Source organism: Harpia harpyja, chromosome 19 (assembly GCF_026419915.1).
Source record: "Harpia harpyja isolate bHarHar1 chromosome 19, bHarHar1 primary haplotype, whole genome shotgun sequence".
Lineage (NCBI taxonomy): Eukaryota > Metazoa > Chordata > Aves > Accipitriformes > Accipitridae > Harpia > Harpia harpyja.
The window spans coordinates 8,592,805-8,613,420 of record NC_068958.1 but is presented as its reverse complement, the minus strand read 5'-3'; positions in this window follow the sequence as shown (position 1 = coordinate 8,613,420).

Here is a 20,616-nt window from a genome sequence, read left to right as displayed (position 1 = left end):
AGTGGCACTCTGAGTCTCCCCGCTCCGTTTTGTGGGTTTTGTTCTGCCTTGCTCAGCTCTGATCATTGCTAGTCATAAGCAGGTTTGAGAGAGATTGCCACCAATGTAGTCAATTAATTCTGTTTGCCACTAACTTTTGGGACCTGGTCTATGAGGACTGGAGTTTGCCAAGTTGTACATCATCCTCTCTGTTCTGCATTTTTAATATAAAGGAGAATGTGGTCTAGAAGGGATACAGGTTCACTTCTTCAGCATCATGAACAACATAAAGGAAATCCACTTTTTTGAGCTATGATTTAATATCCCCCCCCCCAGTTTTTTCTTTTTTCTTTTTAACCAATACAGGAGTTAATGCAGTTGCTTATCCTTTTTTCTGAGGGGGGAAAGGAGTTAGCTTTCATTCAAAGCCTTCACCCGTGCCAGAAATCTTGAAGCAGGAGGCAGAGGGCTGATACTACTGCTAAATAATCATATTCCTCAGCTGGTGTAAACTGGCTTATTTCTGACAATGTCAGAGTAATTGGCATGAGATGTGAATCAGGTCGCATTCAGCCTGAGAATGATATCAGTGAAAATGTTCTAGTAGGAAGTGAACATCAAAGAGGAAAAAGGAAATCAGAGGAAGGTGCAAAATACAGTTACTTTACCCGTAACATCAGTGTTCATGTCCTGCAAAATTACTACAAGAAACAGCATGATACCAAGCTGCACGAAACATGTCTTCTTGTCCTGGGGAAAATATCTAGATGAAAACTTGAAAGTCTTAAGTTTTTGCAAAGCTAAATTCTGATTAGGGCAATAGAAATATTTCTTTGTAGTTTTCTTGTGTCCTGTTCTTTCTGGTCATGTTGGTATATTAGCTTAGTTTTAATTAGTGGAAATTCTGTAAGAAAACACATTTCAATCCGGGGGGGGGAACCCTAAAAGAAAACTGAAAAATGACTGCAACTTCTCTTTTAAAAAAAAAAAAAAAGAGAGAGAGGATTTATTAAAACTGACCCTTTCCTGCAAACAGTTCTGATTTCAAAGAAATGGACTTTTCCAAAGAATAATAGGCTTATTGAAAAGTACCCAGGCAGCTCTTCTGCTGTCACTGAGCCATGTTGTCAGTGCACCTCTGTTTTCAAGGCAGTACACCTTTTCTGAAGAGCTCTGCTGTCTGTAGAGACAAGTACCCTCCCTGGGCTCAGTCCAACACCAACCTTGATAGTCAATGCACGCATTGTGTGGATCCCCTTTCACAAAGATCTGCCTCTATTCTTGCCTTGTTCTTTCATTCTCCTAGTGCAAGTAAAGGTCACTCTTCATGAAAGCAGATATTTGCTCTTTGTGTTCAGGGGGGAAAAAAGTATAACCCTTGCATATTACAGAGGGTTTAGGAGGCATTAATGGACTCTCTTTGTAAAGTTTCTTGGGCATGAATTCCTCCTTTTTTACTGTCAAAACGTGGTCAGAAATGTTCACATCTCCCCGCAGGTGGGGATGGTACCGAGGTTTTTTTCTGGCAATGGTCCTGTTGCTCTTGCATCGTCCCTGTGCTTGAGGCTGGGGTTTCTGCTGTAAAGCTACAGCATCTACTCATGCACTTTCCGCTTGCACTGAAGAGTTTATAGAAGGTGCTTTCCTTGGTCTCACACTGAATTCCCTCTTGAGTCCACTGAGTTCAGATTGTACTACATGCCTATTGTAAATTGGATAACAGCTGATCAATAGACACTTGTCCTGAAGATGAATGACCCTGTATCAGATACAGGGCCTCTTTGGAGAGGAAGTTAAAAAGCTGAATTTGGGGCATAAAATGAAGTAACATAAATAAGGATGGCCATTTTGGGTGGGCACTTTATGGTGTTACCAGTTACTGTTGAGTCGTGCTTTGCAGCCCAACTGTAGGGCAGTTCACACTGACTACAAACAGGCAGAGGTAACAGGTATGGGAGGAAGGGGCAAAGTGCCTGGAAGACATGATTATTCGGGTGGAGAAAATGGAAAGCCACATGACTGAAGCTTGGGACTTGGGTCTAGCATAGCTTGGTGAATACACACTGGGTGGGGAGGTCTCTGCACAAACTGAGCTGGGAGCTGCAGTACCAATCATCTTCGGTAGTGGGGGATAAATATTTGAAATCCAATGCTCAAGCACAGAGCTCTACCACTTAAATGACAGGACTTACCCTGTTAGTTAGCAGTTAAAGTAGGATCTTAATTTCTATGTGGGTCAGCCACTTCAGAGGAATATTTTCAAGAACTTGCTTGTCAATGCAGGAAATTATGAATACAGTAGACTAAGTTTCCACCCAGTCTGATCAGTCTTCAGTTTAAATAATAACATTTCATCTTATTTAATGAACTGTCAGCCATCTCCTGAGGAAGACACTTTAATGAGTGGAGAATCATGCCCAATGCTTATGTGTCTAAGTCAGGAGCATAGATCTGATAATGATCTCTTTTCATCTATGTGTCTGATTCGTGTATCTGTCAGGCCACTTCCTGATCCATACAAAGGTAATTTGCATAAGAAAGTTGGAACACGCTGAATGGTCACTGAGTTTCATTCTTCACAGCTGAGGGAACTTCAGCTTCTTACCAAAGTAGACTGAATGTCAACTCAGAGTGTGCTTAAAGACAAAAGTAGAGGAGCTGAAAGGGAAAGAAAGGGAGGAGAGACCAGGACTGGTGCTCCAACTCAAATTAGTTGGGAAGCACTCATTTGAACTGCACAGTGCAAATGCTTCAGTCTGGAGTAACTATCAAAAATTAGTTCATCAATTATCTAGCTCCCCATGCTGGCTAACAAACAGGAAGTGAAAGTTCAGAGAGAGAAAAGAGAATTTTTGTAACTGGCATACCTGAAATTCAGTGGCTGAATCACATAATGTAGAGAAAAAGCTATAGGTAAAAATGAGGGAGGTGGAACTGAAAAGATACAGGCTTCACTGTAGTTGATAACACAGAAACCAGGCTTCTCGCATGCACTTAGATCAAGGGAGAAACATTCAAGCTGCCTAAATTCAGATATTAATAAAAAGTCTAATTAAAATAATTAGTCTCCCCTGGAACCATGTATAGGCATTGGCAAGTCAATGTTTCTCTCCATTGCCTACAAAGGGAGGCAGGACAGACTAGCTTTTGACTAAGGGAGCAAAATTAGTGCATACATTTTGGTGGAGGAATATCACTACCACCTCAGATAGTAACTGAGCCCAGATGAAACACGGGAGTGATCTTTAGCAAACCTCAGTTATGGTCCAGAGAGCAGAAAGGGTTTCTCCATAAGCACTGTTCACATGCGGCCTTAACTGTGTTAATATGTAGGGGGAGCGGCACAAGAGGTCTTCCTGTGTGAAGCCTATCTCCTGAAACCTCTATGAAAATGTTAGAATAACTTTTAAAAATGCAATTTTCCAACAGCTTCTGTCATGTGTGACACTTCTTGTAACTCTTCTGCAAAAGGAAATATTATGTGGAATAAAGATATATTACTCACTAGACTGGAAGCTGATAGTTGCTTAAGCAGTGTTCATTGAGTCGTAGGAACAGGAATTTGCAGGGACCTTGAGAGGTTACCTAGTCTAAGTCTGTGCCCCAAGGCAGGACCTACTTTACATGTAATTCCTAAGGCAGTGACATCTTCCCTCTGCCTTCTGCTCTGTGCGTTAACCAGTCCACTTCTCTCAGTCTTAACTGACTTCTAGACTCCAACACCACCGTTAAACTCTCTTCCATCCATCGATCCGTGAATCTCTGTTCTTGGATTTTTACCGGACCCGACCGGGCAAAACAGCAAGTCTAAATTCTGCAGCCTGGTTTGAATTCAATGTTCACTTTGGTCTGAGCAGGAGGATGGATTGAATGAGATCCTGAGGTCCCTTTTGACCTGGATGATTCTGTGACTACAGTTTTTGTAAGGTGATACCCAAAACTCATGCACAGTATTAAAGCCAAAGCACTAGCATCAGTTGAGTGGAGGAGTCATGATATTTGTCATGTAAGTGAGCCATGCCAGTTTGATTTCTGTCTGTCTTGTCTTGCTTTCTCCTGAAGGCATGAAATTATTGCCTCAAATTCAAATTCTCCTCCGTTCTCATTCCAAAATCCCTCTTCTAATGAATTGTTTCTTTACCTCTCTCTCTCTTTTTTTTTCTTTTTGGTTAATGTGTTGTAAGAACTTTCTGAACAATTTTCTCTATTCTTTACTTACCAGATGTTTGCAGAGTTGAGAAAGATTCAATATGGGCAAACAGAGGATCATAACTAGTAATAAGTACATTTGCTGTCCAAAAGCATTAATTTTCAAAAGTTGAGAAAAATTACAAGCAAAATTGATTAGAAGAGAAACTGCAGGCAGAGAAAATGCTGATTGCAAATTGGGATTTCTGTAAGAGGAGTTTATTAGATAGCCAAAACCCAAACCACCACAATTTCATATGAAATAAGAAGACAACTTTGGCTGGAATCCAAGCCTTGATCTGTAACAAAAGAAGAGAGCAGTGGGAAATCTATATCCATACATAAGAATTACATATGAAAATTCAAGATTGGAAATGGAAAACTTGCACCAAGACCCTTTGAAGAACTAGCTGAACTTCCTTTTGTTCTGCTGACTTTAGTTTCTAATAAACCTCGCAGCATGGTAAGTAATTGTGTGAGCATTATATAATAATATTATTTTTAAAAAAGGCTAGAAGGTTGTTGCTATGTAATAGGTAGCATGTTATCAGTCTTAGGCAAAACAATGGGACCACATTAGCTGATGCCAATCAATAAAGAATCAAAGGGTAGAAAGAAAAGCAAGGTTTGTCAACATAATTTTGTAGAAAAAGATCTTTTTGAACAGAATTAGTTTTATTCTTTGAGCCTGAGGTTTTGGTTGATAAAAGTGTGGATGAACATAATGGATTGACTTTTGTTTAAGTAATTCCCAGCCCCCTGGCACTTTATAGTGCTAATTTCATTATAGATTAAGAACACTTACACATTTGAAACTGGATAACTGCTGGTCTTAAAGACATTGGCTATCCTGGAAGAAGAAACAAACAAACAAACCCAACAAGAATATTTCTAAGGCTTTACACAGAGATCAGTGCCAGAACTGCTGCTCTTCAATATTTTTCATGAATGATTTGTAAAGTATTATAAAACCACCAACTGGGGAAGGAAAGGTGACTTGGAAACTCTTGGAGAATTACAGGGACCTGCATGGGGAGGAGGTACTAGATACTGAAAGGCTCTTCAATCTGGAAAAGGCATAAGGAGAATCAATGGCTGGAAGCAGAAGGCAACAAATTCAATTTAAATACTAGGAGACTTCCTTTTTTTAGTTACTTATGCATTGATTTGCTTATTTAAATAGTGATGGTGATTAGAGCAAACTATTACGGGAAGATGTAAGACCTTGATCACATTGCGGTGGTGGTGGGGAAGTTTGCAAAGGCCAAAAGTTAATCACCATAGCCTCCTCTGCTAGTCAATGAAGGGAAACAAACTCTTCCATCTCACATAAGCCAAATTCTTGCTTATAATAATCATGTGGAGTGATCTCTTTTTCCTCTCCATTGAGTATAAAGTGAGCTTCACTCAGCTGAGTGTTAGCTGGGGGCTACAATCCAGCCTCTTTCTCCTGAGCCTCGCAGATGATTGTAGTGCAGTGTCAGGAGAAGGTGATGCCCTCTCTTGGAGTTTTCGGGGTTAGTGAAGAAAATCACAGGGAATGGCTTTGTCAATAGAGCTATTCACAGGGGCCCTGCTGGAAATGGCAGAGAGAAAGAGGTAATAGGATTAAGAGAGAGAAAACATACAGATGCTAAATTAAAAAGACCAGAAATAAATCTGACCTCCCTTGAGACCAATCTGAAGCTTGAATTGTCTATTCCACTCTGCCACCAGGACAGGCTTGGGAGGGTCACTTCTTCCTTTGTACCTGGGCCCAAGAGAGCACCATTTGGGTACAGATTAAATTTAAAAAGAAACAGAGAGAAGAAAGCTTCTCTTCCCTCTTGGCCATAAGAAGTTTGCATCCAGCACAAGACAGAGTTGGAAAAATTGTGTCCATCCTGTGCCCGCTGCCTCTTTGGGGCAAATGCTAATGACTGGCTGATGGGAATGTGCCTGTCTCCTTGTTCTCTGGCTGCACTCGCTGCCTTCCCCACCGAATGGCATTAATCATGTCAGCTCCCCTTTCTACAAGAGTGGCTGGTTTAATGGGAAACTTCAGCCAGCATCAATATCCTGAGGGGAGGAGGAAATGAAGAGAAGAGGAAAGCGTGTAGCAGGGAGGTAGCTAATGGTGAAAGCAGTCACTGTCTGTTCCAGAGTGGGGATTTGATAGGGACAAGTCAGGGACTAGAGATTGGATTTATTTTGAAAGTCCAGAGGCAGTAGGGATATCAGTTGGATCTGCAGTGGTGGAGCTGGGAGAGGTCTCTGGGAAGCAGAGAGGATGGAGGATGGTGTGGCATGGCTGAGATCCAAAGGTACTTGCCAGGGAAGGTGGAGGGAAAGCTGGAGCACAGATGAAGCATTTGAGCCTGAAGCATGGGCTGGAAAGAGACTGAGAAAGAGGCACATAGAGTGAAAGCTGCTACGGGGGTGCAATGCTCCTGGAAGGGGGTCAGGTCAGGCTTGTGTAGGAAAGGAAACCAGCCTGAGCAGATCTGAAGGAACGGCTCTTCTCAAAGGCAGCTGCTGGTGGTTGTCGTGACATTCTCTTCATGTGTTTTCTAGAACTCCGCAAGCTTTTCCATGCTTTGTGGCAGAGTCATTCCTGCCTAGAGCCACAGGGTTGCACCATCTGCTGTTCCCACCTTTCCTCCGAGGTGTGTTGGGGTGCCATCTAACTGGAGGATCTCCATGGTCTGGAACTACCTGCTAGCAAACAGATGGAGGTTGGACGTGCTTGTGCGTTTCTGTGCCCATGGGTGTGCAGGTTGCTCTGGGAGCGTGAAGGAAGGTGGTTTAGCCCAGGGTTCACCACTGACATGGCTTGCTTCTTCTTATGTTTCCTTCCCCCTTCCTCCTCTTCTTTTTCCATCCTGTCTGTTTTCCTGTCTGTTCCCATGCTCCTTTGACAGCTTCTTATTAGAAACACTGCTGCATATTAGCTGAAATTAAGTTAAACACTGCCTTGTAAACCACTATGTGACTGGCAGGCTTCTCAATATACCTGAGCAGATGAGATTCATCCTGTTACCCTGGCTTCCACGATGCCATCATATTCTGCCCTGTATTTAGGCTTCTCCACCTCATTTTTGTTTGGGTTTTTTTGGTTTTTTGTTTGGTTTTTTTTGCGCCCCCCCCCCCCATTTCCCAGTCAAGATGAACAACACATTTACTACCCAGTATATACAGAGAATGAGGTCCCTGAAGTCTTCTCCCTGGGATGTTTGCTCTGCAAACAGAAGCCCATAAAGATGGGTGGTACTATGAAGAAGGTGATCATCTTAGCCCATAATAATACTCTCCTTTTGAGAAATCCAGCCCCAAAGACCTGGCAGTCTATCACACAGAAGAAGGAAATGAGGGTGACAAAACATAGATAGCATAGGCAACATGGGAAAAACTTCCATGTATGTGATGAACTGAACCTGTGGAATTGTCACAGCATATTACTGAAATGAATAATTTAGGAGGAATCAAAGAGTTTGCAACCTCATTGAGAACTATGTCCAGACAAAACATGATACAGGTTGAAATTTATAATGACTAAATCTCTACAACATAATCTAATTATCAGACAGGGTTAGGCAAAAATGACCTCCCATGGGAAGAAATGCACAATTAAATGTGTTAGATCTGAGCTGATGAGCAGGTATGTTAAACCTTCTTCTGAATCACCCAGTAGTGAATTTTTTATCAGAATTGCAGTAGCAGATCAGACAGCCATTTTGCTTCTCTTCTTGTCATTATCCTGTGATCTTTTGAGACAAAATATTTTATTCCTTTTCACATGGACATTTTTGCAGAAATCTGATTTCACACTCACTTGTGAAAATATAGCCTCAAACAGGCTCCCTGTCTAGCAGTTTCTAGGTAGCTGATCAACCTGGTATATCATTGCTTGGTTGAATCTTGAGTTCCAAGAAATTGATTTCCCCAGTATAAATTTCATGGGCACCATTTGTTGCACTTCAGCATACACAGAGTTCCACTGGAGGAAGAAGAAAATTCCTGTTGACTTCAGCTAGATCTGTTGCTTTCTTTTTTTTTTCTTTTGAGTTCTCACCCAGACTGTTTTGGAAGAAACAAGTCTCTCAAACCCATCTGAGACACGGTGATGTTCCATCCACAGTTCAAGGGTGGATGACACTGGAAGTGTAAGTGGAAGACATAGCTCCCTCACACTGTCCTAATGTAACCAGGTTGCTTGGCACCAGGACCACAGTCAGTTTATGCAACTGTGACACAGGTCTTGCATCTGGTGACCCAAATGAGCCAACCTGTGGTTGATGAATAGTATTTGTTCCCTATCTGTGTGTTTTCTTTGACAATATTATGCTCACCTCTACTGCCAGGGAGAGGTTGTTTGGTGTAAAGAAGACGACTCCCTGATCTCCCTTTCTCTGTCACTCATCCCCACAAACACTAAGTCATTGCTAATGCTGATGTTTTTGCTAAAAGAGTGGTTTTCAACCTGCTTCCTGCCTCTGAGTCGTGACATGTGCCAAACAGAGCATGACAACACAGAGTCCTCCTGTCATGCAGCCTTATAGCAACTGTGAGCATCATGACCCCAAGTTTGGGAGTCACTTGTCTAAGGTATCAATCAAATACGTAGCACATGTACCAGTCATCCCCCTCTCCCTGGGGATTAGAGATGTATCCCATCCTGCCTGCATATCAGTGTAGAGACTGTCACTGTTTTGCTGTTCATATTACGCTACTCTCAGAGAAGCCACATCCAGAAGACACCAAAAATGCCCTGCCCATTAAGAAAAGACCATTTTCCCAGGCATGTTTTCCATGCTGGTGGGCTCAGTGCATTAACATTACTTTCCTCTTCTGTGTCTCTGTATGATTACGATCGAAGCAAAGATCCACACCGGAATGACAATGTGTCGACTAGAGCAGCAGAGAAACGTGCTCCGTAGGAGATATCACCCATGTTTGCAATCAGCGTCAGAACCAGAGGGCCTTGGGATGACCCTCTGCCTGCTCCCCTGTGCTCAGAGCATTTTCAGAAATGCCGCTGATTGCAAACTGTGGCTGTTCTCTCCAGCAGCAGAGGGCCCAGGTGTTGTTTTATTTTTAGGTGAATTCTGGAGTCTGCTGCAGGCTGTGAGCTGGCGCCAGCAAAAGGATTGAAAAGCAATGAAGTGCTGCTCTTCACTTATAGATATAATTTTCCTTTGCATAACCTCCCTTTCAAGGATTCTGGCCTGCGAGATCCTGGCTAGTCAGTACGTGCAGCGCTGTGACTATGATGTGCAGGAGGAAGCAGGGAGCATTCAGCCATCCATACAGCATTGCTCATCTGCCTGTTTCATGAGAGACCCACATTGCTTTGCTTGGTGACCACAGGAAAAGGGGGATCACCACAGTCACTTTCCATACTTTCCTCCCAGATTATTTCTCCCTAAAGACCTGTTCCTTACCTCCAATGCTTGGGCCTGCATGGATAGAGTGCATGGGGGTAGGATGCAAGAAAAGGGATGCAGAAGCTGTGAGCAAGGGACATAAGGTCCTTAGGTGAGGCTGGCTCCCTTCCAGCAGCCCAGTCCCACTGTCTTACTCCCACTCTGACCCTGCAGGTGCTCGTCCAACAGATCTAAGAGCAGACATATCTGAGACATGGGGTCCCCAAGTGGGGAGAGGCAAGAGGGATGCACTGCAAAAAAGAGGTACAGAGCCAGCTCTGAGTCTCCCCCCTCAAATATACAAGGCTTGACCATCTGCCCCGGAATTAGAGAGGTCAGTGAAGCAAAGCTAAACCTGTCAGGATTGCTAAAAGTCATGCGTGGCTTTGGGAGTCACAGAGTGGATATGACTCCTTTCCGATTTAATTTCCCAACAGAGCCAGCTCTAGGTGTGAGCGAAGCAGGTACAGCCTGTGACAGCAGGCTGCTCACAGCAATAAAATGCCTATGACCCTGCTGAGTACCTTGCCTGTGCCAGATCCAGGGCAAGCCAGGCTGGCTGCTGCTGGTGAGGGGGCGTTTGGGCATGAGCAACTGCAACAGCCACATAGGGAAAAAGGCTGAGTCCTTGCATGCAGTGCTCCTCGCTCCCACCTTTCCCTGCTCACCTTCTGTGCAGCAAAAATCCTCTGTCTGGCTTTTTCTAATTCTGAGCTCAGGTGTGCTTATTGACTCCCCCAAAAACTTTTTGGCACTGGCTTTACTCTTAATATATTCTGCAAGAGCTGCATCGATGTTAGTAGGATTTTTAGTCTAATTATCAGAGGTGCATGTAGATAAACTTCATGTCTCCAGAATGGTGTTAATAATAGCTCTGATGAGAAAGAACACAAAACGCTGCTGCTAACTCTAAGAAGCAGTAGGGGAAAGACCAAATCCCAAATTGTGCATAGCCTCAGACGGTCCTGGGAAACAGCATTCCCAAAGCATTTTACATTGGAGGTCAGTGGTATTCTCCTTATTGCAGCTAGGGAAACTGAGGCACAAAGAGCTAAGAGCATCCTGCCAAAGCTGGCTCAGCCCTCCATCAGCAAAGGTGAGCATCTAAGTGCTGTATCCTGAAGCCTTTTACACTGAGCTGCCAACCAGGCTGCCACTGGTGTTCGTTCTTGACGGTCATAACTTGTAACTTGTTCTTTCTGCTGGCTGGGCAGTGAGTTGAAGGATCACCAGGATAACAAGCTGTTGTAAACACTTAAGCTGATGGTTTTGAAGTAGAGAGGAGCATGCTGAGACATAAGTGAATGTGGGGTTTTATTGAATACACAGTCACTTGTTTTCCAAAAGCTGGGATGTGTGTGCTTGTCTGTGGTCCATCATACAGAGTATCTGAATGAATGGTCCTTAACACCTCCTTTCAGTCATTTTTGGTTGCTTGCCACAAAGAGACCTTTTCCCACATCTGCTATGTGAAAGACAGCCTTCCAGTTCTACAACTGTTATGTTTTGGGATTATTTTTTTTTAGGTAAAGGTCCCCAGTATCTTATGTGATCTATGTCAGCCAAGGAGACTTCTTTTCAGCAAGTTACAAAGGTAATGTTGCAGGACCCCAAATGAATGCCATGGCACTCTTCTGGGCTTTTGAAGGGAGGCAACCTTGTTTTCACCAGGCTGCCCTGCTCCCTGGATAAAAACATGTTTCCATCTCCTTTTACAGGGGTTAATTTCTTTCCACTGCTCCCTAGTACCTGATCACTTCGGACCAGGAGAGGTTCAGAGGAGTAATTTAGATGAAAAGTGGGGACATCTATGTAGATAGGGTGTCTTCAGACAGTGGAGGTGGTGTGGCTGTCAGCAGTACTGCAGTTGTGTTAAACCTTTGCAAGCGCTAATACCATGCAAAGGACAAGATAAAGGAATGAGTAAAGATGTTGGGGAGCAAGGTAGAGAAGAGGATGAGTTTAGGGCTGTGAAGAGGGGACTGACACATCTTTCTGCAGTACTATCTTGCTGGATCCTGTCACATTCACCTCTTCTCTACAACCTTCATTCTTAACAGCATTATTTTAAAATTTAGAGCTCTATCACTCTTGGTATTATTTTTAATGACCAAGTGGATCAACTTTCATGATAGTGACAATTTTTATGTTTCAATCCACCTACAAGGTCAATTTACTTTCAATGTTTTCCAAACAAATCACTTTGAGTGTTTAAAAACTTGCTCTAGTGAAGTAATTTTGTGAAGAGTTTAAAAAATTTGGCATATCTTCATGAATCAAATTTTCTTTGAAACAAAATTGCAAGAGCTCTCTTAGAAATAGAAATTCTGACTCTTATCCAAATCTAATTCTACCTGTGCATGAAAAAAAAAGAAGGAAAAATGAGTGGGATGATTAAAAAAAAGAAGGTCAATGCAAAATCTTTACCAAGTGAGATTGAGGAGGAATGGAAAGAAACCTTGGAAGAAATGCTGTAAATATTTGAAGGCAAATAGCAACAACCACAATAACCGTAGCAGCATTTGTCTGTGAAAGTCTTACCTATTGAACACTACCCAAAAAGAAAGGGGGTAATAAAGGAGTGTGGGAACAAACTTAGAATTAAGAGTTGAAGCCTGCAAATACTGAAGGTTAGACAATGTTACTAATTACCAAAAATATGGAGAGTATATATAAAATATTATAAAGGAATGTGAAAAAACAATCCAAGGACCTGATCCTGGCTGTGAAAAAGCTAATACTGATGCCAGAAGCAGCAGAGCAAATGGAAATGCAACCCACCGGCCTTAGAGGGAAAGGACACATGGTTAATGCCTGTAAGCCCTCTAGTTAAACAAGAAAGGCAACAGCTTACTGAAGATAAAACTACAAGGGATAAAATCTATGTCAAACAAAGAACAAGGTGGCAATTGGTGTGAGAGAAAAGAATATCTAAACACAGAGCCTCAAATACTCAGAAAATGGTCAGAGAAATCCCTGAGTGAAAACCAAAACCACTCAATAAAAAAGCTGCAAACTTACAGCAATAGCCAGTAAGTGTTTACAAATAGCGCCTGAGTGAAAATTAAAGGGATCTGCATGGATGAAATCAAATCAGATCTTTGAGGAAAGTCTAAACTTTTAGGAAGGCAAAGATGGAGCTTAAATCTTGGGCAAGGACGATGAAACTGTTTTGGCCCACCAGAAACATTTTGGGCAGCTATGGGAACCACAAGTGAGAGAATTTATTTGAGGAACGATGACATTTTGTATTGAGGAGCTGGGGTCATTCCTGAGGAATGGCAGGGTTAAAAGCGAGAAAGGGCTGAATTCCCCTCAGTCCCCCAAAACCAGACAGTTTGCTGCAACCATATGAAAGTAAAAGAGAGCTCACAGATATGGGAATGCTGGCATCAGAAACCATTCCCCCAAAAGCGATTGCTATTCTGCACAAGTGCTCTGATGGGGTGCAGGGAGCTGTCCTGATCCTCTGAACTAAGCCTGAGTGGTTCAGAGAAGCAAGAAAAAGGCCCAAAGAGTGGCAGAAGTACTACTGGTGGAAAGTACGCCCTGGTGGAAAGCCCATATTGAATGCCTCTGAGACCAGCAAGACAGTGATTTTGCTAGGGTCTCTGCTCAGTTGTTCCGATGGCATGCTGTCGTTTTTCAGATGTCACTGCCTTGTTGCAGGACAGGGAGAGCAGCAGCTGCCCTCAGCCTCGGCGAGTCTACTGAGTTAGACTGAAATCGGTGTCCATCGGGGTGAGACCTGCAGTGGTTGAGAGGTCAACACATCACTCCTGCCTGTGCTGGATGAGGGAACGAGCAGGCAGCCAGGCAGCAGCCTCCTTGGATGCTCCAGCTTGTGAGTTCCAATGCTTTAGTTTGATAGCTTCCTCCAAAACACCCGTCATTAGCTGAGCGACGGATGCCAGTTTGAATAACACATAGTACTTCAGGGGAATTAACTGATTATTACTCTACCGACAGGGACTCAGTAAAGGGAATATTATTTGCCCCAGGTGGCAGAGTGAGTTAACAGCAAAGATAAAAGGGAGGCAGTCCTGGTTCCCGGCCTTACCCAGACACCAGCTTGTACTTTTCTGCCTTGAACTTCTTAATTGTCCTGAAGCTTCTTAGTTGTTTCTAACCTCAGCTCCCAGCTGGAGCCAATTTAGGAGGTGACAGGAGAGGACTGGTTAGGAGAAGTTTATAAACAAGCTGTCTATCCCCACTGCAGTGGCAGTGTGGAGAGGCTTTGGTTGGGGGGAAAGGAAGGAGGGAAGGAGTTTGCTGGCTCACTATGATTTTACGAGGAGGACTGGGACCCTTGGGGCTTTCCAGGTTGAAGACACAGCAGGTGAGTAACCTATAAAATGTGGAAGGATTTAAGAGTATGGAAGCACTAGTTCAGGTATTGTTGCCCGGGATGTCAGGGGAAGCTTTAAAATGGAGCATAGTGAGGTAAAGAGGTGTGATATGGTAACTTCTTTGTGCTCTCTTTTCCTATCCCGAGGCTCCCCACTAAGTGATGACTTTGTATAATTAAAATGAACAAAGTAAATGGCAGCAATCCGTCCTCACAATCACAGCATTTTCTCCTTCCCTTTGTTGAAGTGCTTTGTTCATCTCAAATTGGTTAAAAAAAAAAAGTAAAAGTAAAAAAATAAATAATAAAAAATACAGAAATGGAAGTTGAATGGGTGCCTGCAGGGGCTGTATTTTTAGCAGCTCATCAGTTTGCAGAGAAGCTCAGAGGTTGCAGATTCTAATTGCCAACCTGGAATGTAGAAAGCAGGACAACTGAAAGAGTGTATGTGTTGTGGGGAGAGTGAGGATTTCAAAGCAGGGAAGGAAGGGATAATTGGCAGCTTTGCTACGTACAAACTGTGGTGGGGCACCGTGTGGTGAGGCCATCTGGCTAGTGTTTGTGGCACAAGGGCCTGGTGAAAGACTCTTGTGGAATCCATCTGCAGGAGGGATTTTACCTCTTCCCTGTCTGGAGCTGTGAATGTTTGTGTGTCCACTCTGGAGAGGCTGGATTGGGATATTTGCAGATGGGGCATGTCAGATCCAACTGAGATACTGGCTAGGAGAAGGAAGTGAGCAAGTAGAAAATGACGAAACAGATCTAACAAGAAGGAAAACAGAGGGTGATCTCTGAGTACAGATCCAGGAGCCAGGTCTCTAAATACAAATGAGGTGCAAGCTCTCTACAGCCTTAAAACATTAATTAGGTTCAGTTCAGCCCTGGATCTATGCCCACAAAAGTCCATCTGCAGAAGGCTGCTGTGAGAGGAGGTGGTTGACTTCCTCTGCTGGTGTCCTTTCAGAGCAGAACCAGGAGTCCAATGTGGGAAAGAGTTTTGGCCAGGACAGAGGAGGAGGTGCTTAGTCTATCCTTGCACCATCTGAAAAGGACATGGTTGCTGTCCTCCTCCATTCTGTTCCACACCCCCAAATCTGGCTTATCATGCTTGGCAGCTCTGGGTCTTGAAATGGATGTCCTAGAATTGCTGACTGTGTACTGACAGCTCAGCTGATGGCTTGTGGGATGTGGGAGCCCATGGGTTTGGAGTAAGGGAGAAGGCTGTCTTACATTTTGCTTGGTATTCTGGCAGGTTTTTGGCTTGCTTTCCTGATAGACTATTTTCATCTCCCCTCTCCTACTTCCTTCTACACAGGCCTCATTTTCCCCCAGGGACTATAACTAAATTCGCTCTTGTCTAGAATCCCAATTGGTTCATTGGCTTTTTGGAGCATTTCCAGATATACAGGAAAAGATGATCACGTGGGTAGACCATCTGATGCTATGTACATAAAAAAACAAGCTATGTGCAGACCGGACCATGCTAAATGGGCCTTGCTATGGCTGCAGTTATTGTTGTCTGGACTTTGCTAGCAATCTTGTTACAGGCAGACAAATAACACTATTAAATACATCTTCTTCTGCATGAAAGACCCAATCCTAACACAAACAAAGCAAGAGGTATCTGGCAGAAAAGGCATTGCGGGTAACTGCTAATGGGTTATGGGGATAGAAGTAGGACAGATCAATCAAAAAACATGGGTAAAAACATATGTAAGCGGTGCTGTAAGGACAGGACTTGAGGGTGAAATGGAGAAAAGCATGGCCATGGCTGACTGCAAATCGTATCTGATTTGCAGAACGAACACTGAGCGGAGCTGGTAAGGTCATCCTTCCATATGTATGAGCTTGCTAATATCCTTGCTGTCTGTTTACCCCCCAACTGGATGCTTCAGAGCTAACTTTCCCTGAACCTTAAATTGCAATACAAAAGGAGGGACTTAAGAGGCATCTTGCACAGCTCAGCAGTGTGGGCATACTTGATCCATGTGAGGGCAATAATGCAACCCTCCCCACCCATACTCAGCACCCTTTTTCCCCCAGCAAAGCTGTCTGTGTGAAGCACAAACTTGATACTGGCCTTTGGGATGCTACCGACTGACGGATTACTCACGCTGCCATGCTTTGGCCGCTGCTGGCTGCCTGCAGGGCTGTCACTTTCTTCTTCTTCAAGGAAGAGCCAGTGGGCTGAGGAGGCTCCAGTTCCATCTGCCAGCAAAACCCGTAGCAGGGAAAGAGCAGCAGCTAGGGGGGAGGTGCTGGAAGGGGGAGCGGTGGATTCCCTTGATAATTGGGATGGCTGCGTCATCACTTATGCAAATAGGGGAAAGAAGGAGGCTTTCTGCAGCAGGCTGTCTGAGTGGAGGAGAGAACAGAAAGATGGAGCTGTTCTCCATGAAGGAAAATACCTGGCCTGCATAAAGGGTGTGTGATCACTTACACGCTTTCCTTCTCTCCAGAAAAGGCATAATCAGGAGCCCTTCAGGACAAGTGATTCCTGGTCAGAGTTTGGCTATTGTCCTGTGTTGTATACTCATGCAAACCAACACAAGGAGGCTCAGGTGAATGCAAACAAATTTTATGACTGGTTATTCCTCAACCACTCCTGTTTCTCCACATGTCACAAGTCTGTCTCACTGCCACTGTGCAACACCAGCATTTTGACTTACTCATGTGCATCCTTCAACTTCCCCACTTGCTCAGGGGGGCTCTAGCTTGGTGGTAAGGCAGGTAGGTGCAGTACAAGGCCTGTTATGTACAGCTGAGCCCTTCTCGTATCTACCAGCCTGAGCTATCCTCCAGGCTGCATGGCAATTTTTCTTTCTCCCTCTCTACTGATGCCTGGAGAATGTAGCTCCATTACTTTTAGTGGGAAGAGGGTTGAGCAATATTGTCATCTTACTCCACCAACAACTTCCTGTGTCTGACACCACCACAGATGTGTTTGTGTTCACTGTTTTCCACTTGTGCTCATCCAGCTTGGCAAGACATCTGCCTTCCTGGTGCAGAGAAGGAATTCAAAGGAAAGCTGCTCAGCAGCCAGCTGTGGCTACCCTCTCCCTCCATTCTGCTGGGCTGCCATACAAGATGGCAGCAGGCTTTTTCAAATTTGAAATGTATGATGCATTGCTTCCTTGCCCAGGAGGCAGAACTGGACAGACCTTGAAGAAGCCAGTTATGTGAAAGCGGCAGAAGACTTTCATCTTCTGTCCATCTCCCCACTCCTTAGCAGGTGGAGTCCTGTGCAAAAGGATCCAGCAAGACAGCTTTGATGCCAGGGAGAGCATGTAGAGTAACAGTGAGAAGATCCTGACAATGCATCAGCTCTGTCTCATCCTTATACATCCAAGGCTTCACAGGAGAAGTCTCCTTCTTCCGTCTTGCCTGCTAATTTTGAGTTTGGACTGTCAGCAGTTTTTTGAAAGGTATGAACAAAGCCATTCTAGTTCCAAAATGCAGGTAAACAAACCACAAAAGAATAACGCAAAGTCCTTGCTGCCTTGGGTGTACTCTCTCTGTATGTGTGCAGGATTGAAGTTAGGGCTGGACTAAAGCATGAGGTCCATGGCTTGTGCACTTTCTACTCACAGTGGAGACAGCTAGCTCCTCCACAAAGCTCCAGAGCTCTTTATAACTGAGCCTGTGTAAACTGTGTGGATGGTGGGCAACTCTGGACTTAAGATGATGCTCAAGGCAGCAATTATGTGGTATTGTGGACATCTTCAAGCAATCCAGAAAGTTCCTTTCCTAATGATGTACCTTAGCTGTATCCTAATAGGATCACACACCTTCTTTCTGCTTTACTGGAGGTGGGAATTCTCCCAGCCCTCGTTTATTGTCAGTTAAGCAGCCTGATCAAAAAACATTGTCTTGTTTGCAGGCTTGACAGGTTTTAATGCAGGGCAAAGATAAACAAACAAGTGAAAGAGGAAGGCACAGCAAAATCAGTGCTGCCGATTAACTAATGGGGGATCTCGTCAGAATTCATACATCTCCAGCAGTTTCTCAATATCAGTGCAGCTCTGCCTGCTGAATGAGGAGTATCTCTTCATCCCAGATCAATTAAGCCATATCAAATCACTTTTCTCCTCCCCAGCTTATTTCCCTCTCCAACACAGATAGGTAGATACATTCACAATCTCTTATCCCTCCTCCTGTTGCTGGCAAAGAAGGATCAGCTCTCCTCTTGATGTTTCCAAAAGTGGAATCTGATTTGACTGACATGAAGGTAGGAAAATCCTGGATAACGTCACACCCATAACCGAGAGTCAGCCTTCATATGCCACCAAATGGCATAGCTGGACCAGGAAGCCTGGCACTGGTGCAACTTGGGCTGCTTACCTTCTCTGAGGCTGTCAGGCATAAAATGAAATTTGTGCAAATAATGGTTTCTCTTGTCTAGGTTGCAATGATTCGGTTGTACTTGGGCTATGTCAGCCAGTGGCTGATTTAGGCTTATCCCAGTCATGGGCAAATTAAAGCGTGTAGCTGCACAGAGCAGGGAGTCAGTCACATCTGAGCAGGAAAACAGTTCCTCTGGCAACACTCTTAAAGATATCACAAGTTAATGTTTCTCCTTTTGTCTTTAGTGTGGTATAACAAAGGCACATTAAAGTTGGATGGATTGTGTTCACGCCAGAGACTTTTCCTACAAATGAGGAATTCACGGGAGGGCTACGGTTGTAGCAAATGAGTCTTTGCATGCTGCTTTGTGCCTCCTGTCCCCCATCCAAGCAAAGGTGGAGCTGGGGAAGTGGCAGAAGAATCCCACCAGAGCCCTCTGCTTCCTGCTGAGAGCCACTTCTGGGGGAAGGGGAAGCTCATGGTTGCCTCAACTTCCATGACTTGGGAAGGCCCATTATCTGAAAACACTGTAGAAAAGGTGCATTTATGTAAACATTAAAAAGTGAAGTCTGTGGAGTCCAGGGCAATCCATCTTTTAAATCTCACTTTTATAGCATTATTATGTGAGACAGTCTCATAAAAAGCTCTCTGTAGATGTTATTACATTGCATTGTGGCTTTGGAGAGTGAGCTGAAGAAGCTGTGAGTTTGTGCAACAGCACATGTTAGCATGAGTTATAGTATGTCAGGGGCCCCGTGTTAATGATCAGAGAACCTATTCAGCTCCTTTAAGGTTAATCAACTTGGCATTTGTGTCAGGTGTAATGTCTAATTAAAATGATGGAAGGGGTGTGAATGCCTCCTGGCAGAGGAGGGAAATGGCACAAAGAGGCAGCGTCAGTGCCATATTGGTTTGGAAAATCAATAAGAGGAGCTCATTTTATCCCAGTGTATCTCTGCATTTGCCATTCAGTGGCTCATTTGAAAAAGTGCCAACTGGCTGCCTGGGAGCCTGGAAACTGCATCATTTGAAAACACTTAAAGACAATACTGGTGGGGAAAGGAGAGGGCATTGCCATCGGGCACAGCTTGGGAGGTTGAGCCAGTGTCCTCATATCCTGCAAGATGAAGACAGCCTGAGCCGTGGAGACTTGATGGATAGAGACAGTAACGGAGAAGGAAGGAATGGGGGAAGAAGGGAAAGGGTCTACTGAAAGGGAAGGTCTAGAAATCCAGAGGGTAGAAAACCAAGGAAGGCTGGGCTGGAAAAAAAACAGGCCTTCTGAAGGAGAGGCACATGGAGTACGAACCCGATGGTGTGTGGGGGGGAGAAATCATCTTGGGCATTTCTGCATTCCCACAACCTCCTGCTAGTAAGTGTTGGTGATGGTGTAAGTGAATAAATAACCTATCTATGGTGAGAATTGAAAAAAAAAAAAGGATAAATTAAAAAATTGGAAAACAACTTTTAATCTGTCAATATTTTTATTGATGAAAAGTAATTTTCAGACAAACTGAAACATTGAGGAAAGGTTTGTGGGATTTTTTTTCCCCTGTATTTTCTGTTGTTCGAAAGCTCAGGAGTAGGAGAAAATGACATAGATGCTGTCTTTACAATTGCTTCTCTTAAAAGAATAACTCTATAGGACACTGTAAAAAATAATTTAAATTTCCTCAGGAAATAATTTTTAATGAGTTGTACCCATTTTTCAGGACGTGACAACTCTTCCTTTGCTAGTTGTGCAGCCAGCTGGACAGACATCCATCCAAGTAGCTGCACAAAATGTGTTAAAGCTGTGGATAAATCAATAACTTTCCATCTATGCAGTTACACTTCTCTGCAAATATAAACATTTGCTCATTATCACCACACACAGTTTCATCTCCACTGAATTTTTAATGAAAAGGAATGATAATTTATTCACCAGCATTTTTTTAGAAAAATGATATCTTTTCTTAATGATTTTACTCCTTCTGGTTTATTTAAGAGAGCTTACTGCTTTCCCCCAGCCTGTATCTTCAGTGCAGCATGCTGGAGTTCAGATACACCCCGCCTACATTTAGATACCTTTAAACCACCTTGTTTGAGAAGTACAGTCAGCCTCAGAAGCAGTGAGGAAAGACAGGGTCCTCTAGGTGGCAATTTAGGTCTTACAAGGGCTGAGCTGTCCTCTGGACAGCCTGCTCTCTCCATTTTCAATGGACACAAGTACAATACTGTACTCTTAGACTTGTTGTTTGACAGAGGTCGATAAATACAGGCCTGAGAAGGGAATTTAAGAAGCAGCACTCAAGTGACTTAGTAGCAGTTTTCACCTTGCTTTTGAAAATCCCACACTAAGAGTTCAACTTCCTT